Genomic DNA, 12,944 nt, shown 5'->3' on the forward strand with positions numbered 1-12,944 from the left:
TCTGGACCCCAAGCAGTTTGGCTTTATGAAAGGGAGATCATGCCTGCTCAACCTGTTTGACTTCTTTGAGTCAGTCACCAGGGCTGTGGATGAAGGTAAGGCAGTGCATACAGCCTACCTCAAACTGGCCAAGGCCTTCGATACCATTCCTCACTCGGAAATTATTGATAAACTCACCAAACAAGGCATCAACCCCTATATCACTAGGTGGGTTGCCAATTGGCTCACAGATAGAACACACAGTGTGAAAGTAGCAAACTCCAAGTCAGACTGCCGACCAGTCACGAGTGGAGTCCCACAGGGATCGGTCCTGGGTCATCTCCTGTTCGACATCTACTTCTCAGTAGTCCAGGCCAACACAAATGGACACTGGCTGACCAAGTTCACAGATGACTGCAAGCTGGGAGACATTATTAACTCCACAAGTGATGCAGACATCCTACAGAAAGGCCTCACTGAGACCAATGACTGGTGTCGAAACTATGGCCTTAAGCTTAATGCCAAACAATGCGTCATCATCCCCTTTGGTAAATACTCAGTTTACACTAACTACCACATTGATGAGAGCCCACTGAACACTGAAGGCATTATAAGAGATCTGGGGATGCAGGTTGACAGCAACCTCTCCTTCGACCACCACATTGCCACTGTGGTCAGAAAGTCCTTCTCTGTGGCACATCTCATTACCAGGGGTTTTGCATCCAAGAAGAAAGAGGTCATCGTCTCTCTCTCTCTCTCTATTCTTCCCTCATTAGACCAATCATCGCGTACAATGCTCCATTTGGCATGTACCTCACTAGACACCTGCAACAGCTGGAGAGGCCACAGAAGTACCTCATGAAGGGGATCCTAGGTATTAAACACATGTCCTACATGGATAGACTCAAAAGACTCCAGCTATTCTCTGTCTCATATCACCTACTTGGAGGCGATCTCTGCTTGATGTACAAAGCCATGTCTGACCCAGCTCTGTTAGAAATGCTACATCTAAAGAAATCCCAATCCCTCCACACCACACGCTCCAGAGACCTCAACCTCATTACCACAATCAACAGAACATGCTGGAGGGACAGGTTCCTCACCCAGAGAATCCCCATGCTCTGGAATAGACATCCCATACATGTCAAGCAGAGCACCTTGCTGTCCCTCTTCCAGAAAAATCTTGATGAGTGGATGGGTAATAGAAAGCTCACCTTGGGGATCACTCCAGTGGCTCTACTTGATACAGGCTCTGGGAACTAACACCAGGCAGCTTATCAAGAAGAGCTGTTTCAAAAAAATAGTAGAGTTAGAAGACAGAGCACACAGAGAAAACCTGGCATCTTCTGCTGTACCAGATAAACTGGAAGGAATATACTGAATTAATTTTATGAAAGCACAAGTAAAAAATTGGACTGGTGTTCCACATCAGGTTCATTAACTGAAAGGGCACATCATGTTTATACTCCAAATCTGACCATGAGAAAGCAGCCGAAACCTATATTAGCAAAGATGCACTAATACCAGCAGAGACCTGACAAAATACAGAAAGGAAAAGTATTAAAAACTGGGGCCAGTGAGTGTTTGTGGAAAATGATTATTCACTGCACACCAGGCAGAACCGAACCAAATTCATTCCAGCAATCAGAGAATGTTGAGAGGCATGTATGGGAATCATGCTGCTGTAGCTAGCTGTCTTCAGAATATGTTTTTCCCAGATCAAATGCATTTTTGGATGTAGAACAGGCTAAGAAGGAAAGAAAAAAGTTTAGCCAACAAACAGTGAGCCAACACATAGAAGGGGACTCTGCGTTTCACTCTTCTTACAATAACAAAGCCTATAATATTATTCATGAGTAGGGAATGGAACCTGACATGCAACAGAGAAGATGTAGTGGGGAACTAGAAGGGAAATGTAACAAAGATTGTATATTTCTAAAGAAATGCATGACACTGTTTCGAATGGAAGATGTAAAATTACTAACAGGTACTTAACAGTTTTGAAACACATTCAATAATTATTTCAGGCCATGTGCCAATAAAGACTATGATAAATTGTTTGGCAATAAAGTAAAAAGGGGACACTGGTGCTTTCCTACTTACCTAGCAAAAAGAGAGGATTTTATGCAGCGAGTGATGAAAACAGTTCAAGAGCTGCTAAGGAAAGTGCAAATTCCTTCAGAAAGAATAGCTGAGGAGTGGCACAACATGAAAATTAAATTTGAAAATATTGTATAAATGAAAGAGAAAGAGATATGATAAAGAAGTAATAGGAATTATATAGAGAGATTCTCAAAGGATAAAGTATTGCAGATGAAGGGGAATCTTACAGAACAAGAAGAGGAGCAATTGTTTAGTTCTGAAGGAAAAATGAGGATTTGGATAAAAAGTTGGATAATATACATGAGTTTAGAAAGGTAGCTGTTAAGCAAGTTTTTTATAACAACTCCAAAGCACAAAAATCTATTAGAATAATGACATGGGCAACAGAAAATATAAATGGATGTTGCCAGGCTAAGAGAACCTAAAACTAGAAAAATAACTAGTGATACTACAGAGATATTAGAGACATTATGGAAATTCTATGAAAATCTGTATAGAGCAGAGGAATGCAGAACCAAGAAAAGACACAAATGGAATCATGTATGGAACCTTTAAATATGCCAAGGTTAGAGGAAAATGAGGCCGAATAATTAATACCTAAGATAGGAGAGAAGGAGATAAAAATAGTGATGTGTATTCAATCAGCTGGAAAGTCTCCAGGAACAGATGTTATTCCTGTGGAAATTTGAAAGATAGGCAAAATAAAGATCTGGAAGTCTTTACTTAACAATATTATAAAAGAAGGACAGTACCAGCATCTTCAAAGAAAGCTGTGGTGACTGTACTACTCAAAGAGCCTTTAACTTAAATGAACCATGCTTATAAAGCACTTATGTCTATATTAGCTAAGAGAATAGCTAAGGTGTTACCAAAAACTGATAGATATTGATCAAAGTAGTTTTGGGAAGGGAAACAAATATCTGACAATGTTAAAATAATGATGATGATGATGATCCAAAGGGAAGTAGAGTGAAAGAAGACCCCATTATTGTTGGTGGGTCATCATGCAGAAAGGACATCTCATAGAATTTATCTGGGATTTTATGAGTAGAACAATTGCAGTATTTGCATTTCCTGATAGAGTAATGTGGTTAATTAGGAAGAGCTGTGAAAAGTTGGAGGTAAGAATCAAAGTGGAAGGGTTCCTCTCTGACAAACTGGGTTTGATCACAGGAACTAGGCAGGGGTGTCTTCTTTTTCCTTTGTTATATGCCTTATAGCCACTGGCAAAGAAAATAAGAGACTCATAAATGCAAGTGTAGTTGGCAAGGTACTCAAGAAAAAATAGCCTTATTTACATATGATATTTTTTGTATTTAAAAAATCCATAAACATATATTTTATTGATTTGGAACACTTTGAGACAGTTTCATTTTTTTAGGATATAAAATATATGAGGAAAATCAAAGGCTACTGTAGTAAAATATGTTCACACACAGAAATTAGTTCAGCCAATACCCATATTTATGAAGGCTTGATAATATGAAGTACTTAGGTTTTTAGATAGAAAAGGATTTCATTATGACATCTAAGCATATGTGGGAAGGGACTAAACAGAAACAGAACAAAAAGTGAGAAGTTGGAAGCTTTTGACAATGGATTTGGATGATAAGGTACAAGCAGTGAAATATTTTAGTCCCTTTAGTATTGTATACAGGTAAGGTATATTTTTATCAGCCAGAAAGTACAATGTGGGCCATAATTAATAATAAACTGAAGTAACCTATTTTTGGGAAAAGAAAGGCACGAGTTATGTGGGATATATGTTGCTTTGTCCCACAGAACAATGTGGTTTAGGATTACCAGATTTGAGGGGATACCTTAGAGCTACACATTTAAGGCTCATATTTAATACACAAGCAGAAGACGAAAAATCACAATGGAAAGAAATTATGTTGAAATTGGGAAGAGTTCACAAAATAAGGAGAGAGTGGCATTTTTGGGTTCAGGCACTTAAGGAAAACAGTAACAATGATATGGAATATTATATGTATAAATTAGCAGAAAACATTTTGAAAACTAAGACAACACAGGAAGGGAGAAAAGAGATTTTACCAATAAGGATTACTGTATGTTAGGGCAAAGAATTTAGGTAAGTATGACTTGGAATTTTCTGGTAAATGTTAGCAAAGGAACCAAGATACTGGGAGCAAATAACAAAGGAGGGGAAAGCCATAGAGTAAAATGAGGACAAACAGAAGTTCAGACTGCAGTCTGGTGACTGTCTTCCCCACCAGGTACTTATAAAAGAGTATAGGCATAGAGAAAGGGATAGGAAACTGTTAAAAGAAAGACTATCACTGACTGAATTTATATTTGAGTCTAAAACAGAAGTTGTGGTAAAAAAGAAGTAAGTAGTAAGGCATATAAATAATGCATAACTACAAATCAGACTGGGAAATACAAATGGAAAGGCAATATAAATAAACAATAGGAGGATATTTGTGTATCTCCCAAATATGCAACAAAATCTAAGTTTATGATTTTTGTATGGAAGTATTTGCATAGGTATTTTATACCCCAAGTAGACTTCAGAGAACTTTTCCACAGACTAGAAAGCAATTGCTGGAATGATGAGAAAGAGGGGAGTACCTGGGAACATGTTTTTTTTTTCTGGAAATATAATAAGTTGATAGAATTTAGAAATGTCCTACAGTGTATATTATCAGAAGTGGTGGGGAAGCAAATTATTTTACATGATGAAATTATTCTTTTGAGTTGTGATACAGAAACTGAACTGCCTAGAGACAGTAAAATCCTTGGTTTATTCTACAGACAAAGGTTTTTGTAAGCAAATAGACTTAAAAATAAGACAAAATGATGAAAGATATAGACAGTGATAGTCCTTTCTTGCATTTGCAAAGTCATTAGCTGTTTTTTTCAATTAGCATATGCTTTCATAGGGAGAAAAAAGTTTACAAGCACAATTAATTGTGAGAGGTCTGAACATTGTGCTCTGACTAAAATTTACAAAAATTCTTTTATGCATCTGCACAGTTACTGGTTGTTCTTTTTTTCCATTGCCAACTGCTTTTACTTGGAGGTGAGCAGTCTGCAGGTAGAATCAATTAAGTATGAGCAGTCTAAACACTGTGTGCGGAGTGAAATATAATTAACATTTAAAAGCAAATTGGCAGGTTAGTGAAAAATAAACTAAGTTTAAAACTGTGGGAAATGAATAAATTATACAAGTAGTTGATCCACACCATCAGGCATAGTACTTTAGTCCATAACATACCAGTGGATAGTCTGGTTTATTTAGTGATAGCCAGTGCACTTTTTCTTAGGGCTAAAAGTTAATGTTTACTGAAAACATGCACTCTGTTTTTCACATCTGGGAGGGGAATACAGCTATGAAAAGAAAAAACAGGAAGCAATCAGTATAAGTAGAAGCACAGGCTCTAATGTTCTTTAGAGAATGGGTAACCTGTAGATTGCACCCTGATTGGAGAACAAATGTTCTCCAGTAGGGTGTTAATTTGCAGATAATGCCTGTTAAAAAAACAAGTCCACCACTTCAGGGCAGTATATCAAGCTGCCATGGAGCTGAGACTGAAAAAACTAACGAATGCCATTATTTTATGCTTGCTAAGCAACATTTTTGAAGTTTAGCGAGTGTAAAAGAAAAAAGAAAAAAAAAAACTAAAATAAAAAAGCATGTGTGTGTGTGTATGTGTTTAAGTCTGTGTGTAAGAGTGTATGCGTGTATGAGAGAGAGAGAGATCGATCAAGCTATTATTTTACACTCACTAACCAGTACTTTTGCTGCTTAGCCTGTGCAAAAAAAAAATAAACAAAACAGAAAAAGGTGTGTGTGTGTGTGTGTGTGTGTGTGTGTGTGTGTGTGTGTGCTTACATTTCTGTCTGCAAGTGTGAGTGAATGTGTGCATAATAGCAAAAGAGACTGTGTGTGAATGTGTGTGTGTGACAGAGAAAAAGAACGAGAGTGAAGAGTAACAGCGAGAGCGATCAAGTGGTCCCTGGCAGCAGCACCAGTTAAGAGGTTTGCGAACCTCTTGACCTCTTAGCTCAAGATATCTGGATAAGACTAAAATAAATGGGGAACAAAGGCTCAAAATAGGAATATATTTTAAATGTTGCTGTTACAAAAATCACAAAGTTACTTAAATATTAGGATTTGTGTTACCATGTAGAGGTGTATGTATATGCATACGTGTGTGTGTGTGTGTGTGTGTGTGTGTGTGTGTGTGTGTGTGTGTGTGTGTGTGTGTGTGTGTGTGTGTGTGTGTGCGCACATGTGAGAGACAAAGAGAGTGAGTGAGATCAACCACTGGCATCAGCAACAGTAAAGAGGTTTGCATACCTCTGGACTCTTCAGCTGAAGAAATCTGGATGAGGCCTAAAATAAAGAAGGAGCAAAGGCTCATAAATAAGAACAGATTTTAATTATTGCTGTTTTAAAATTACAAACTTGCTTAAATGAAAGGATTTGTGTTAGCATAATTTTTCTGAAGGAAATAAAAGTCTGAAACTCAGATGTATGTCATTATTTAGTCATTTCAATCTCCAATGACTGACAACAAACCATTTTTGGAGTAAGGACCAAAAATAAAATAAATACCTGGATATTTTTTAAAGCATTATATTATGGATGCAAAATGCTTCCTCCAACACCATTAACATATACAAGTTTGAAACATTAGGTGAAGGACCTATTTCACATCAAAAATATATGAAAAACTAATATAGTAATAAAAAAATATGTAAAACACAATAATTTTACAAACAGACCATTCTCTAAGCACAACAAAGCCATCCAGGGTGTGTGCTATTGTGGAAATTATATACTTTCAGGTTTGTAGCCTGCAGTGTTGGGCCTCAGAACACCCCTGGGTGGGCATTCTTTCCACAATAGCATGCACCCTGTTGGGCATTATTGAATGCTTAGTATAGGTAACCTTAGTTTTAGAATAGGTAATGCTGGTGTGTGCAGCGATCAGTTTGGGGCAACTGCTCCTATCTAGAGAGGTAAACATTTTTTTTTGAAAAAGGACATAGTTTTGTGTGTTTGTTATAAGTTACAAAAGGACAGAGGTTCTAAAAATCTAATTAGCTTTCATTTAAATGTTTTCACTGAAGCAAAAAGTCTTGAAAGTGTGACATAGGTTTAAATATTGACAAGAAGGAGCAACTTCATAAAGGATCAACCTGTAAAACATTGGTTTGTGCATGTACGATAAAAAAATTAGAAATGTACATTTAAAAACTGTCATGTATAACAGATGAAAGTAACAGCATTCTATCAGTTGGGATACTCTGACCATGTTATCATGAGTTGTGAATGGCCATTCATGTAAACACAAAAAACAAAAAACAAAGAGTATTTCATTATATTAAGAAGTGTATGGTACAAATAGCAATGCTGTGGGAGATATATCTGGATAGAAATGAGCATGTGAATTTGACAAAGAAAGGATTTTAGGGTGGACATTTAGCAGTATATCAAAGACAAAGGAAAAAGAGAGTAATAGTGATTGCAAAAGTGGCTCCAATAGTGACAGAAGAAGAAAAAAGACAATAATGGTACATTTGTGTTATAAAGGAGTGAATGGCAATGGGGTAGATTATGCTAGTATGTATTTATATTCCATCTAAAACTGATATTATTAAGCTCAAGAGAATTCCAGGAAAATAATAAGCTTTCTGTAGGGGAATATATTTATGGATGGGGACTGGAACCACACATGTGATAGTAATGTTTTATCAGGAGGCCCAAGAAGGGAAAATATAACAAGAGGGTGTAAATTGATAAAGAAGTATGTAAGAGAATATTTGGTATGGAATATGTGAATTCAGTAGCTGGAACTCAAACAGAATTTACATATTAATCCCCACGGCACAATAATTAGGTTAGACAAGGAGAAATATATTTTTGTATGAGCACACATATTTAATTGAAACCCTGGAGATACATCCAAGAATAATCTTAGATCATTCACCAATAAAAAGTAAGATAAAGATGCAAGGTAATGAAGCAGAAATGAGACACTGATGGTCTGTGTGATGACCGTGCCCTGGCCCAGCAATCAAGGAGCCTCAATCATCACCACTAACACCAGGGAGGTCATCTCCTAGAAGCAAGGAAAGGATAACTAATACACACAGTAAAGTACAATTTCCCTTAAGTGTACACAGAGATCACAGTCAGTCTGGGGCTGGTGCTCCTTTGCTCCCCAGGTCCCCAATAAGACTCCCAACTGGCACAGCTATAGGGTCCAGGTCTCAGCCTAGCTGGGCAAGCTAAAACCTCTAGTACCCTCTCTGTCCAACCAGTGCTTCATGTCCCTGCCCAAGTAGCTGACACAACACACACACACTTTGAGATAAGTATTTATACAACTTCAGAGAGACTCCTGGGAAAGGCTGACACAGATTCTCCAGCTGTGCCCCTTTACCCAGACCATACGGTAGTAATCCCTGCCACCACCCAGCTAATAATATCAGCTACTAAAAGGCCCTTAAAAGGGTGTCCAGTTATTACTGTGCAATATTATTATCCAATGGTAATGCGACTATTCAGTCTAGGCTTATTGGAAGGGCTTAGACAGTAAACTCTATAAATATATAATGTACTTTAAAACATAATTTATCTCCACATAAACCAGCCACAGGTAGAAGGTTTTAAAATATTTAATAATAAATAATTAAAGCACAATACAAAACTACTACACCACAGAGATATCTAAGAGTTCAGAGATCACAAAGAAACTTAAAATAATACAGTAGGATAGGTCTGATTTCAAAGAAAAATATCTAATTAATCTTTACTAGCTTAAACTATTCTTACAGCAAATCACAGTGCTAAAACTTACATGTGAGCATAAGCAGAGTGCTGAGTTAGATATCCAAGATCAAAATGCTTCCAGTCTCTCACTGAACAATAGTTTTTTAAACACTAACCAACAGCTCTGCTGAGGCCCTCCCAAATTACATCATTTTGACACTTAGCTTTTCGCAGGCCACAAACTGCATTATTTAGCAAGCTAGCACCTGCTCAGTAAACTACAACAATACAATGCATTTCACATATACACTCTAGCAGAAACCAGAGCAATAAAGTACCTTCTACATGTAAATTCTGGTCATAAACTTTAGCCTTAAAACAATGGGCATGAAACCTTCATCCAGACTCACTGGAGCCGACTTGTAAAACATGAAAGGTTCACAACATGCTTCACTGGGCCAGTAGAGTGCATATTTTGCACTTCCACATTTCAAAGTATACTTTTACACTCAAGAAATCATGCCTGTATTTTTACATTTATTTACAAATGCTAGAATTATATATCAAATTATATCTGACTAGGCTGGCAGCCTTCACCCACCTCTCCCCAATTGTCACAGTCTGCTACATAGTCATTAAAAAGAGAGGAATTTAAGGAATGGGTAGCAGAAATTATTTGAGAAATATTAGGGAAGACAGAATTTTCTAAAGAGCAGATAGAGAGTGGAATAAGATAAAAAATAGAATTTGAACTCCACAGCAGAAATAAGAGAAAATGATTTATAGGAAAGAAGTAATAGGAATCATTTAGAGGGGCTGATAAAGGTTAAAGTACAGCAAAATAAGGGGAATCCCGCAAACAAGAAGATCATCTGCAGAGTGCTAAAGGGAAAATAAGGAAGTAGTAGCAAACAAACAGCAACTGTACCACAGCTAAGAAGTTTATTATAAAACAGGTAAGTGCTTTCAGGGATGTGCCCCTTCATCAGACAACTCACAAAAACAATTCATTCCTTATACAGTAGAAGCACCTGCTATCAATTAAGTCTTAAAGATACAATGTTAAATACAAATGCTTTAACTTGGTCCACTCTAGTATATCTTGAATATGCATATATCTGGTTCAAAAATTCATAAATATTAGAACACATATTATGTATATGAGTCACGGTTAATAATGGCATAATGGTTAAGGTGTTTACCTTATAGACACAACATGCAGGGTTCAACCCTCACATGCGGCAACTGGCTAGGCTCAAAATGGCCCACAAAAGGCGCCCAGCACGAACCTATGAACCTATATTAAAATTGCTAAAACCATGTCCTACTATGCAAAAATTATTTTAAAAACAAACTATAACATGCAACATAGATATAAATATATATAGTGCACTAACACCATGTAAAATATAATATGTATGTGTATGAAAAAGCATGTTGAAATATAACAGTATCTATGTAAGTATAAATATGTGTGTATAAAAATATATAGAAAAGAAAAAAATGTATATAAATATCTAGAAAATATATATCAAAATATATAAAAAATATACATGTACATATGTATATAAAAATGTATGTATATAAAAATGTATATACATAAGAAATGCATAAACAACTTAGTATGTCATAATGACAGAACATAAATGCAATAAATAAAAGTATACATTAAAGTTCTAAAATCCTAACAGTCAATGTTTAAGTGGACGAGCTTTTAAGAACGGTTTGAAGGACACCATATTGTTAAGACCTGGTGGTTTATCTGCATTAAACAACATAATCCATTTTTGTTCTGCAACCTCCATGTCATTCGACAAATTGCCCCCCTCTCAATCTCTCTGGCAGGACATGTAGAACAAGGAACTTACAATTACGATCTGGTCCTCGTTCTTATTATGCATGGCTATAGCACTACTCTCTTTACAATTCTTGATGTCCCTGCAGTGTTCCAATATTCTCTCTCTTTCAACCGCCTGTTAGTCTTACCTATGTAGAAACTAAAACATATTGTGCAATAGGCAAGATACACTACATTAGATGTTGTACAATCAGCATATTGACTGCTGTTAAAACTGAAACCCTTAAATGGGTGTACAAAGCTTCTACCACTGTGAATATACTTGCAGGCTGTGCAACCTCTACATATGTAGGTACCCAATCTATTAGATCTATTCTTGGTGGTTAATGTATCATTCCTATAGCAAAGATGACTCTTTAATGTTCTGCTATTCCTAAATGTAAAATTAGGTTTAGGACCAATAATGCCTTGTAGATCACTAATTGTGGAAAGAATACCCAAATTCTTGGTAATCACTTTACAGACAAAATTAATATTACTAGCAAATGGTTAACGGCATCCTTAGGGCATTATCAATAACCCCTTGGATATGGCTAGTCATATTGTTAATGATTTGAGTATTTGGTTCAATGCTCCCTTCTTCATAGAAATAAAGTCTGCACATTCCATCTCTATTACTCCAACCTTCGTTAATACATTTATCTATATTGTGTGCATTATTTCCCCTCTCTAAAAATTCTATCTTCAATAGTTGTAGAGCACTAGTTAGTTCACTGTCATTGTTTTACAATCTCATGGTCCTGTAGACTTTATCCTTAATGATATTCCGCTTGGTATGGTTAGGATGCATACTTGTGCTATGCAGGTAGTTGTTCTTCCTAACAGGTTTCCTATACAGGCTGGTTTTGATATGAATTAAATCATCTTTCCTAACCTTAACATCCAAGAAATCAATCTCATGTACAGAATACTTAGATGTGAACCTAAGGAACAAACTAGTATTGTTCAAATAAGCAAAGAATTAATTTAAATCAGCCTCAGTACCATTCCATAGCAAAAAGATGTCATCCACAAATCTAGTGTACCAGCTAATATGCTTACTGTATTTAGCATTAGATAATACATGAGTTAATTCCCATTGTACAAAGGAAAGGTTGGCGTAGCTATTGGCACAAGCTGTGCCCATAACCACGCCAACTTTCTGTAAATAATAGTTTTTGTGAAAAATGAAAACATTGCTGGTCAAAATGATGTCCAACAATGCACAAATCAACTCACATTTATTCCTGGTATTCTTCTTCTTCTTTTTCTTTCGGCTGTTCCCGTTAGGGGTCGCCACAGCAGATCATCTGTTTCCATTTCTTCCTGTCCTCTGCATCATGCTCTTTCACACCAACCACCTGCATGTCCTCTCTCACCACATCCATAAACCTTATCTTAGGCCTTCCTCTTTTCCTCTTACCTGGCAGCTCCATCATTGGCATCCTTTTCCCAATATACCCACCATCCCTCCTCAGCATATGTCCAAACCAATGCAATATCACCTCTCCTGCTTTGTCTCCAAACTGTCCAACCTGAGCTGACCCTCTAATATACTGATTCCTAATCCTGTCCATCCTAGTCACACCCAGTGCAAATCATAACATCTTTAACTCTGCCACATCTAGCTCTGACTCCTGCCTTTTCGTCAATGCCACCATCTCCAACCCATATAACATAGCTGGTCTCACTATCCTCTTGTAGACCTTCCCTTTCACTCTTACTGGTACCCGTCTGTCACAAATCACTCATGACACTCTTCTCCACCCATTCCACCCTGCCTGTACATTCTTCTTCACCATTTATTCCTGGTATGATTTGTAATATTAAGTAATTCCCTTACATTGTCAATACCTCATTCATTGGGGATGGCAGTGAAAAGTGATTCTACATCCATTGTCACAAAGAAACAACTGCTATCAACATTAATCTCAGCCCATTTCAATCTAAGAGTTTCTAAGAATGTTTTAGAGTCTTTAAGCACACTATCACAATCTTTCAGTAATGGATGTAGATTTTTTTCAACAAAAATCGAAAAGGGCTCTGTTACCCACCCTTTGCTAGATACAATGGGGTGCACTGGTGGTATATACAGACTTTTATGGATCTTAGGTAACCCGTATACCTCTGGAATAGTAGGGCTGCTCACAGTAAAATACTCAAATAATTGCTCATTAATCATCCCTGTAATCAACAGATCAAAAATCAAAAAGGAAACCTTATCTATAATGCCCTTCACAACAATGCATGATACAGATTGATATGTTACATCATTATTTA

The sequence above is a fragment of the Protopterus annectens genome, chromosome 6.part1 (genome assembly GCF_019279795.1).
Source record: "Protopterus annectens isolate FY-2018-M chromosome 6.part1, PAN1.0, whole genome shotgun sequence".
NCBI classification, from domain to species: domain Eukaryota; kingdom Metazoa; phylum Chordata; order Ceratodontiformes; family Protopteridae; genus Protopterus; species Protopterus annectens.